The sequence below is a fragment of the Armigeres subalbatus genome, unplaced genomic scaffold (assembly GCF_024139115.2).
Source record: "Armigeres subalbatus isolate Guangzhou_Male unplaced genomic scaffold, GZ_Asu_2 Contig85, whole genome shotgun sequence".
Classification (NCBI taxonomy): domain Eukaryota; kingdom Metazoa; phylum Arthropoda; class Insecta; order Diptera; family Culicidae; genus Armigeres; species Armigeres subalbatus.
In genome coordinates, this window is record NW_026943645.1 from 1 (window position 1) to 11137 (window position 11137).

General features: G+C 39.9%; 1 long non-coding RNA gene and 1 pseudogene across 1 annotated transcript; both read left to right on the forward strand.

The window, feature by feature from the left end:
• On the forward strand, positions 1-8771 carry LOC134204712 (uncharacterized). Its single transcript, XR_009977944.1, has 2 exons — positions 1-58; positions 8278-8771. It is a non-coding gene; the product is annotated as an uncharacterized LOC134204712 (long non-coding RNA).
• Positions 8772-9064: 293 nt separating this feature from the next.
• Positions 9065-11137, forward strand: LOC134204713 (uncharacterized; annotated as a pseudogene).

Here is an 11137-nt window from a genome sequence, read left to right on the forward strand (position 1 = left end):
GCTGCGCACAAGGGAAATCCGTAATCCATTTGCCAACAGGATGTGCATGGAACATAACGTAAGTACCTACATTACTACGGTTTACAAAAGGATTTCTTACATATTCGATGAGGATAATCTCCGAATCCGGATTTCATCCCCATATGGGATACAAAATAAGGTCCCTCAGGGACAAGGAATCTTTTAGAGATTTTGATTGGAACTCTTGGGGAGTTATAAAAGATAGTTTTGGGATTTCAAATTCAATCTTTCAGAGGGAGTTCTTCGTGGCTTTTCTGATGAAATCTTTCGCAGATTCCCAACAATCCTACACGGATTCTCTGTGTATTTTTTTTTTTTTGAGATTCGCAATGGAATCATTTAAGAATTCCGAATAGAATCTATCAGGGAGTTAGAATGAAAACATTTATGGATTCTCAATTGAATTCTTCAGGAATTCCGAATGTCGTGATAGTGGTGGTGATAAGTGTAGCCTATTGTTGTTTAATGGCCGAAGTTGGACTAAGCAGCAGATGTGATTTCAAAACTAACTTCAGATCCAGAGATTTACCATAGAAAATACTTGTAAATACTAATGGTATTCATTGAATTGGATACTTCACGGTACTAAGATTCCCAACAAAATTCGTTTGGGATTCCAATGGGAATGATTTGTAAATCACGACAGAAATCCTTCGAACTTTCCGAAGGAGTCCAGCTCAAGGGATTCTAAAGAGAATCTTGAAGAAATTCTTTAGACAAATCCTCGGATAATCCGAAGGATACGCTTTGGGAATTTTCTTGCTATAATAAAAGTGATCCGATCTACGGAAGTGTCTGACAACTGATGATATATTACAACTAATGATATATAATTTATAATAAAGGGTCTACTATGTTTTGATGTCTTCAATCTTGGGTTGCTTGTATTCTTTCACTCCTCCTCAAGGTGCAACGATTGAAATCTTATCTTCTTTCAGGAGGATTCCGGTTTAATTTCGGGAACGTTTTCGTCAAGTCATCAGCAACCATTGTTTCAGTGACAGTGGCCCAAGTAACCAAAAGTTCCTTTAAGAGTACGTTTTTCGCTTAATCAGCTTCACTGAGCTGCTCAAGCGAAAAACGTACTCTTCGAGGTACTCTTAAAGGAACTTGTGGTTACTTGGGAGAGAACCTTGATGTGGTTGTTTTTCACTAGGTCGCGGATGAAGTTAATGTGTTTAGTTCTTCGGACCCCTCCTTTAGCTTCTAACATCGCTATGCAGCTCTGGTTGTCCTCGCGTATGATTATTGGACCGGTAGGCTTCTCACCAACATCCTTCATCAGCTTGTTCAATCAGAGTAGCTCCCGACCCAAGCAGGAGCGACGACCTCAATAACAGAAATTGGTATGATTTAGTGATTTAGCCTTGCATAAGAGGTAAAATACCAAAAAATAATACCAAAAAATTATATGCAGAATACTTGAGGCATACCACCGAATAATAATTGGTTATGCATTTGGTATTAAAATTCAATTTAATAACTGAGTTTGTTATGGCTTAAGTATTGTGCATATTAGTTTTTGGTATTATTCCTTTGGTATTTTTCCTCTTATCCAGGGCTAGTTCATAACAGAGTATGGTATCAATAACAACATTAGGTATCATTGAGCCAATTTCTCCTGCTCGGGGACAGGCTTCGGATAATGCCACGTACTCCGCCTTGGTAAACGAAAGTGTAATACACTGCTGTTTCCGAACAGCCCATGAAATTGGCCCACCTAAGTGAAAGATAAATCCATAGAGTTTCGGTCTTGATGGTCACCGGCCCAATCAGCATCGACGTTTGCTTCACGTTGTCCAGCTCCGCAAGTTCCAGTTTTCAATCTGCAGTTGTTTGAAGATATATCGAAGTCTTTTGTGCCTCCGTCCAATCCGCCTGGCTAGGATTGCTCACATTGCGCCTGAGGACGGAAGCGCTAATGGTAACATCTGGTCGAGTGTTTACTGCAACGTACAGCAAAGCGCATATTAAACTTTGAAACTCATCCTTCTGTAGCAATGGTTCTTCCTCCTTTTGCTGTAGTTTCGGATAAGAATTTCTTCAGGAAGGATTCATTTGAAAATCCTATGAGAATTCCTTCGGGAATCATGAAATAATTCCATCGGGAATCCTTAAAGAATTCATTCGGGAATCCTTTGGGGATTCCTTTGGAAATTATTTGAGAATTTCTTCGGAGATCCTTTGTAGATTTACAATGATATGGAAATGCTAAATATCATCTTCCAAACTTGGACGTACATGTTCATGATAGAATTAGAGGCGAAAGTATAGAATTGATAGTTCCGTTAGGATACGGCAGGCATGAAGAATGTTTTTGTAGAAGTCGATTTGAAAGCGAGCGGAGGGCAATATTTGTGATGGCACATATCACACGACCTTCCTTCTGCCAAGCTCCCGTATGAAGGGGGAGGGAAGAATATCAGTGTGGAAACTGATATATCTCCACTGGCAAAAGGAAGGTGGTTTGACTTGCTCATATGCCATCGCGTACGGAAGGATTTTCTATCGACGGGTACTGTCTCCAAATTTCTAATATGACATCAGCATTTAGTCGAATAGGATTTTTATTGCACAGTTCTGTTTTCTCATTGCGTCCGTCTCGTCGCAACCAACTTGGCTGCCTCGGAGAGAACAAAGCAGAGAAAGGCACTGCTACTGTACCGTCGACCAATAACAGCTTTGTAGATTGCTTCGAGAACCCTTAAAGGATTTATTCGGGAATCCTTTGAGGATTTATTCGGGAATCCTATGAGGATTCATTCTGAAATCCTTTGAGGATTCTTTCGAGTATCTTTTGAGGATTCCTTCGGAAATCCTTTGAGAATTCATTCGAGAATCTTTTAAGGATTCTTTTGGGTGGATTCCTTAAGAAATACATTAAAGATTCATTCTGGAATCCTTTGAGGATTCATTCAGGAGTCCTTTGAGGATTCAATCCTTTGTGGATTCCTTCAAGAATCTTTTGAGGATTTCTTCGAGAACTGCTTGAGAATGCCTTAGGGAATGAGTTGAGAATTCCTTCGGGAATCCTTTGAGCATTGAGGATTCCTTCAAAAATACTTTGAGGATTGAGGACTCCTTCGAGATTCATTTGAGGATTCCTTCCGGAAGCTTTGAGGATTCTTCCTGGTATCCTTTGAGAATTTCTTTGAGAATCCTTTGAGGATTCCTGCGGATTCCTTTGAGGATTCATTCGAAATCCTTTTAGAATTCCTTCGAGATTTCCTTCAGGAATCCTTTGAGGATTTATTCGAAAATTCATTTGAGAATTTCTACAGTAATGCTTCGAGGATTCCTTTGAGAGTCCTTCAACAATTTCTTCTGGAATACTTTGTTGATTTTTTCGGGAACACTTTAAAGATTCCTTCGTGAATCATTTGAGGATTCCTTCGGAAATTTTTTGAGAGATTCATCAGAAATCCTTTGAGGATTAATTCGGAAATGTTGAGAATTCTTTCGAGAGTCATTTGATCATTCCTTCGGGAATTTTTTGTATACTTTATATTTTTGTATACAATACTTCTTTCGAGAATTCTTTGAGAATTACTTCGGGACCTTTGAGAATTCTTCCTGAATACCTTCGAGGATTCCTTTGGGAATCCTCTGAGAATACCTTCGGGAATCCTTTAAGGGTTTTTCCTGGAATTCTTTGGGAGTCCTTTGGGGATTCCGTAAAAAATCCTTTGGGGATTCCTTCGTAAAGTTTTTGACGATTCCTTCGGATATCCTTTTGGGATTCATTCGGAAATCATTAGAGGATTCCTTCGGGAATCCTTTGAGAATTCTTTGAATATTCCTCCGGGAATTCTTCGAGGATTTCTTCGGAAATCCTATGAGGATTCTTTCTGGAATGCTTTGAAAATTCCTCCGGAAATACTTTTGGAATTTCTTCGAGAATTCCTTGAGAATTTATTCGGGAATCCTTCGAGGATTCATTCGGGAATTCTTAGTGGATTCCTACGGAAATCCTTTGTGGATTCCTTCGAGACTTCTTTGAGAATTCCTTCGAATCCCTTGAGAATTCAGTTATGAATCCTTTGAGATTACTTGCGAGAATCTTTTGTGGATTCCTTCGAGAAACTTTTGAGGATTCATTTGGGAATCTTTTTAGGATTCCTTCCGGAACCTTTGAGAATTCCTTCGGTAATCCTTTGAGGATTCCTTCGGGAATTCTTTGATAATTTCTCCGGATTTCTTTGTGGTTTCCTCCGAGAATCCTTTGAGGGTTTCTTCGGGAATTCTTTGAGGATTCCTTCGAGAATATTTTGAGGATGTCTTCGATATTTTTTTAAAGAATTTCTTCAGGAACTCTTTGAGGTTTCATTCGGAAAGCCTATGAGAATTCCTTCGGGAATTATTAGAGAATTCATTCGGGAATCCTTTGGGGATTCCTTTGGAAATGATTTGAGGATTTCTTCGGAGATCCTTTGTAGATTCCTCCAGAAATACTTTGAGGATTCCTTCAGAAATACTTTGAGGATTGCTTCAAGAACCCTTTGAGGATTAATTCAGGAATGCTTTGAGAATTCAATCCTTTGTAGATTCCTTCGAGAATCCTGTGAGGATCCCTTCGAGAAGGATTCCTTCAGAACTACTTTTAGGATGCCTTCGGGAATCCTTTGATAATTCATTCGGGAATCTTTTGAGAATTCTTTCGGGAATCTTAGAGGATTACTTCGGAAATACTTTGAAGATTCATTCGGGATCCTTTGAGGATTCATTCAGGAATCTTTTTAGGATTCAATCCTGTTTTAGGATTCTTTCGAGAATGCCTTCGGGAATCATTTGATGATTCTTTTGAGGATTCCTACAGAAATGTTTCGAGAATTCCTTCGAGAGTCGTTGAACAATTCCTTCGGGAATACTTTGTTGATTTTTTTCGGGAGCACTTTGAAGATTCCTTCGTGAATTATTTGAGGATTCTTTCTGAAATCCTTTGAGGTTTCATTCGAGAATGTTTTGTGACATTCCTTAAAAATACGTTGAGGATTCCTTCGGGAATCCTTTATGAATTCATTCGAAAATCTTTCGAGAATTCCTTCGAGTCATTTGTGGATTCCTTCGCGAACCTTTGAGGATTCTTCCTGAAATCCTTTGGGAATTATTTCGGGAATCCTTTGAGGATTCTGTCGAGAATTCTTCAAGAATTCCTTCGGGAATCCTTTGGGGATTCCTTTGGAAATCCTTTGAGCGCTCATTAGGGAATTTTTTGAGCGATTCATTCAAAAATACTTTGAGGGTTCCTTTGGAAATCCTTTGAGGATTCATTCTGAAATCTTTTGAGAATTTCTTCGAGTCATTTGAGAATTAATTCAGGAATCTTTTAAAGATTTTTTCAGAAATCCTTTGAGGATTCAATCCTTTGTGGATTATTTCGAGAATCTATTGAGGATACCTTCGAGAATTTCTTTTGGGCATCCTTTGAGAATGCCTTCAGAAATCCTTTGAGTATTCATTCAGAAAATCTTGAAAGGATTCCTTCAGAAATGCTTTGAGGATTCCATCGGGAATCATTTGAGGAATCCTTCGGGAATCATTTGAGGATTCTTTCGGGACCTTTGAGAATTCTTCCTGGAATCCTTTGAGAATACCTTTGGGAATCCTTTGGGAATTTTTTGAGGAATCCTTCTGATTTATATTGAGGATTCTTTCGGGAACATTTGAGGATTCCTTCTAGAATCATTTGAGGGTTTCTTCGGGAACCTTTGAGGATTCTTCCTGAAATCCTTCGTGAACTACTTCGGGAATCCTTTGAGGATTCTTTCGGGAATTCTTCAAGAATTCCTCAGGGAGTCCTAAGAGGATTCTTTCGGGAATCCTTTGAGGATTTATTCTGGTATCCTTTCGGGATTCCTGCATAACAAACTTTGAGAGTTCTTTCGAGAATCATTTGCATCGGAACCTTTCCTTAGCAAATCCTTTGAGAGGATTCCTTCGGAAATTACTTGAGAATTTTTCGAGAATCCTCTGAAGATTCTTTCAGGAATCCTTTGGGGAATAATTCGGGAATCCTTCCTGGATGCCTTCTTCCTTCCTTTAAAGATTTCTAAATAAATCGTTTCAGGACTATACGTTAATCCTTTGAGAATTCGGACTGAAATTGGATTCCTTCGAGAATCTATTGAGAATTCCTTAGAGAATTTCTTTTGGGAATCCTTTGAGGATTCCTTCGGGAATCATTTGAGGAATCCTTCAGGGAACCTTTGAGGATTCTTCCTGGAATCCTTTGAGAATTACTTCGTAAACTACTTCGGGGATCCTTCTAGGATTCTTTCGGGAATTCTTTAAGAATTCCTCCGGGAGTCCTAAGAGAGTTTCTTTGAGATGTTTCAAGGGAACCCTTTAAGCATTGCTTCAGGAATCTTTCCTTCATTTGGGAATCCTTAGAAGATTCATTCGGGAATCCTTTGAGGTTTCAGGTTTCATTCCGTTTGGAATTTCAGAAGGAAAATCGCATTTGAAATTAGACGAGAGTTACATTTTGATTCCAAGAAGGATTCCATTTAAAATCCCCAGTAGCCTTTAATTTGGAATCACAGAACGAATTTATTTGCTATCTTAGGAGGATTCGATTTAAAATCCCAGGAGTCTTCTGTTTGAAATCCCAGAAAGATTCTATCCCAGAGGGACTCGATTTGGAATCCCTGGAGAATTCCATTTTGAATCCCAGTAGGATTACATCTTTACTTCAAGGATAATTGGATTTGAAATCCCAGGAAACTTCCATTTGTAATCACAGAAGGCTTCCGGAAACCCAGAGGGAAGGTTGCATTTAGAACCCATTCCATTTAAAATCATAGAAAGATTTTATTTGCAATCCAAGAAGGATTTGATTGGGAATCCCCAGAATCCTTGCATTTTAAGTCACAAAATAATTCCATTTCAAATCCCAGAAGTCTTCAGGCTTTCATTTGGAATCCAGGAAGAATTTGATTCAAAATCCCATTTAGAATCCCAGGAGCTTTACGTTTCGAATCCCAGAAAAGATTCTATTTAATTCCGTTTAGCGTTCTTCGGAGCCGTCCTTAAAAATCTCAGAAGGATGCCATTCGGAATCCTAGAAGGCTTCCTTTTCAAATTCCAGAATGATTTCAATTGGAATTCCAGTAGGATTTCCTTTGGAATTCCAGGTACCTTCTATTTTAAATTCCAAAAAGATTTTTTTTCTCAGGAAGATGCAATTTAGGATTCCAGAAGGATTCTATTTGGGATTCCAGGAGTATTCCCATTGTAATCTTGAAAGCCTTCCATTTTGAATACCTGAAAGATTCCATTTTGGAATCCCAGGAGCCAATCAATTTGAAATCTCAGTGATTCCATTTAGGATTCCAGGAGGTTTTCTTTTGGAATCCTGGGAGGACTACAATCAAATTCACTGATTCCATACAAAATTCGTGGAACTTTCCATAAAAAATCACCAAAGATTCCATTTGGAATCCCAAGAGGATCAGATTTGGTATCCTGAGGATTCGATGTAGAATCTCAGGAGGTGAAAATAATTATTTAGATTTTAATAGAATGTCTTCACTTGCCATGAGACGAGGAAGTACTAACCCATTAAAACCACTTGGTTGTAACATTACAGATACTTATTTCGGATTCAAGTCAAATCAAGAACCAGACACTGAAGAAGGCCTTACTGTAAGTATCGAAATACGTATCAGTAAAGTTACAATTAAGTGGTGGCAGTAAATGGGATAGTGATTCGTACATAACAACTGATCTCAGAAGATTTTTTTTCTTAAGTGAAGATTTCTTTGTACATATTCCCCGAAGGTTTTCCTTCGGAATCCTCGGTAATTCTCATCAGATTTAAAGCAAATTTCTTTCAGAATCCATGATGAATAATTTTTGTTTTTTTTTCCGGTGGGGAATCCATATAAAAATTTCATTGGGATTTCAGAAGGGTTCTTACAGGAATCTCTGAAAAATTTTGATCGGAATCCCAGGAGGACTAATAAGGGAATGTCCTAAAAGATATCTATCCGAAAGAGGGAAAAAAATTCAGGAATTTAGACGCGTTCCCATTCGAATTACTTAAAAACTCTCATCGGAATCTCAGAAGGATTCTTTGGGAACTCCTGAAGGATAATCCACGAAATCCCAGATGATTTTTTTCCGAAATTCCAGGAGGTTTAAAAACTAACATCGTGAGCGCCTGAACAAAAAGCTTAAACAACTAGCGACATAATCCATACTTGATCCAGACTGTAATGTACCTATTCCTACTACATTTCTCATTCATTTTTTTAGCGGCTTTAAAGCGCCTCTGAATGCTGAAGCCTTCCATGCAGCTTTGTACAACATTACTCCGGCGAAGGTAATCCGGCAGAATAGGGCTACCTTTGTTCTTTAAATCAATACTGGATTCTGGATGGTTTTTCGTGAAATGCAGTCGGAGAATGAATGACCCGGAAGGAAATTGTCCAATGTCAACTCGCCCAATCTGCGAAAAGCTTTGCAGTGGGCCACGAACCACCAAGATGATCCAGCACCGGCCGAAGATGACGAAAACATGGAGCAGCGTAGCGACATCAGCTGGAGGGACGCTATGGCCTGATGGAGCTGACGCATGACGGTTTGCAGTGTATCGCCATTACATGTGATCTCTGAATGCGACGGCTCGGGCGACGGGACACAACGCTTTCGTAAAAAATGCGTCAAGAAAGTGCTGTTATAGTGGATATAGTTGGTTATATTTATATGCCGATCATAATATAATAAATAAACAAATTATTTTTAAAAAACTAGGAATACAACCGAGCATATAACTTATTGAAAAAAGAAAACAAGAAACAACTCAATGGGGCAAATGCCATGTACGTTGCCATATTTTACGTAGCTTTATTGTGCATCGCCTTGATTACGTCAAATAATTTTTACATCGGTAAAAATTACATCGCTTTTGTTTATTACACAGCAAGCTGTCGAGTACATCGCGCAGTGTAATATTCACCATCCGATGGATTCGACGGGTTGCATCGTTTTCGATGTAATATTCAACAACTTTTTTTGCTGTGTACGGTATTTGCGTGGAACAATGGACACATGCATAGTGTATCAACAACATAAGGTTCAAAGTGTGTTGATAGGATATGCAGATGCAGATTTCGCAAATGATGAGGATAATCGCAAATTTGTATCTGGATATGCTTTCCAGGTTTATGGAAATCTTGTCGCATGGGCGACGAAGAAACAACAAACAGTCAGTTTGTCCTCTTCTGAGGCAGAGTTAATAGCATTATCATATGCTGTTAAGGAAGGTTTGTGGTTAACACACCTTTTGGAAGAATTGGATGTGGCCAACATTCCATTAATTATCATGGAAGATAACATCCCTTGTATAAAGTATGCGGAGCAACCCAGGAGTCACCAAAGGATGAAACACTTGGACGTCAAGTACATGTTCATCCGCGATTTGATCAAGAAAGGTCAGTTAAAACTGAAGTTCCTTTCTTCTGAAGAACAACCTGCAGATGCCTTCACTAAAGGACTACCCAGGACCAGGAACTAATAACCGGGACCCGACACTCGGAATTTTTCGGTGTTGCGCTTAATTCTAAATCGGTGTGTAGGAGTCCTAGGTATACAATTGAAAAGACACTAAAGACGCTGTCAGTTATCAGTTTTCCCCATATGTTTTTCTCACCGTGCATTATTTATTGACAGCATTCATGTTTTTGTTTTTCGCTTGTCATTCTCGTTTCTCATAATATCATCTGCTGCCGATCAGTCCGAGGCGGAAAGTGTCGTTGAGGAACTGGACGAGTTACAGCTGGACCCGCAGGAACTAGCCCAATTCGTCGAAGCCAATGAAATTCCCCTGCCGGGTGAACCGAGTACATCCAAAATATGGCTGCCACTCCCCGAAGATCACGCCGGCCCACGGTCGCGTTGACGTCGTAGGGATTGAGACGGAGGAGACGGCCCGAACACGACAGTCGTCAGCCCTCCCGGAGTCGGAAACGGACGATGAAAACCCACAGCGGAACGAAATATTGATCAATAAATTTGTCGCCGGTGAGATCAGCTATGCGGAATATCAAGCCCGTATGCAGCAGGGCGGAGAAATGGACTTGGAAGAAGAAAAATGGGCGACACGGCGAAAGTTGGCCAAGAAGTCTTCCTGATTCGAAAAAGATTTTAAAGCGGATTGATGCGTTGAGGGGAAATTTGCAAGGTGAAGGTTGACGGCAAAACTCCGATGAAACGATACCGAAGGTTTTTGCCACCGGCTTTGCAAGGATCGATGGGACAAGTCATTTTTTGCTACTCCCGTGGACACGCCGAGGTGGCTAAAAAAGTTATGTTTGGAGATTGTGCGACAAATGCCGTTAGTGAACGAGCCGGTTGTCACGTTAGCTTAAATATATGAAACGAAAGATCCGAAAAATTTCCTTCAGTTTCGCTTATCGCGGCCATTGCAACCTTCAACATCCAACAGTGGGTTCGCATTACGGAGATATCCGAGAATCTAGGTAATCTTAGCCGGGCGTTGATGTGCTACGCCCGGACCATCAAATAGGATCCGAAAAATTTTGATCTAGGAATGAAACGTGTTCAGTTGTTGGAAAAGAAGGGTGAAGAGAAGCAAGCTTTCAAATGCTTTTTGCTATGCTGCCGTCCATTTCGAAGGAGCGAAGGGGAGAGTTTTTGGTGGAAACGGCCTAGAGGCTAACCAAAAAGTTTCACGAAGAGTAGCTATGGACGCCATGGATCGCGCTTATGGAACATTAGACGTTCTAATGGCGCACACCAACGTAGAGGTTCATGAGATGGTCAACGAGGTAGAAGAGAATGATTCCAATGCCAACAAAGCGATTTATTCTGTGATCATTCCGAATAACATGGTACTGGACTTCCGTACACAATTGACCGTGGTTCTGGTTCACCTGAATTGCGAACATCTGTACGATATGATTGTGGAGAACATTTTTATTAACATCAATGTGGAAGAGGCTGGGGATTGTTATCTGGATGTTGCGGAATCGATGATGAAAGATCTGCGCGTTGAAGCTTCTAATTCGGTTGATAAACGTTTTTCGCTGGCAGCCATTTGCGTTATGCTGATTGTTTGCATGCGCTCGGGAACTATGACAGTAATCAAGGCTAG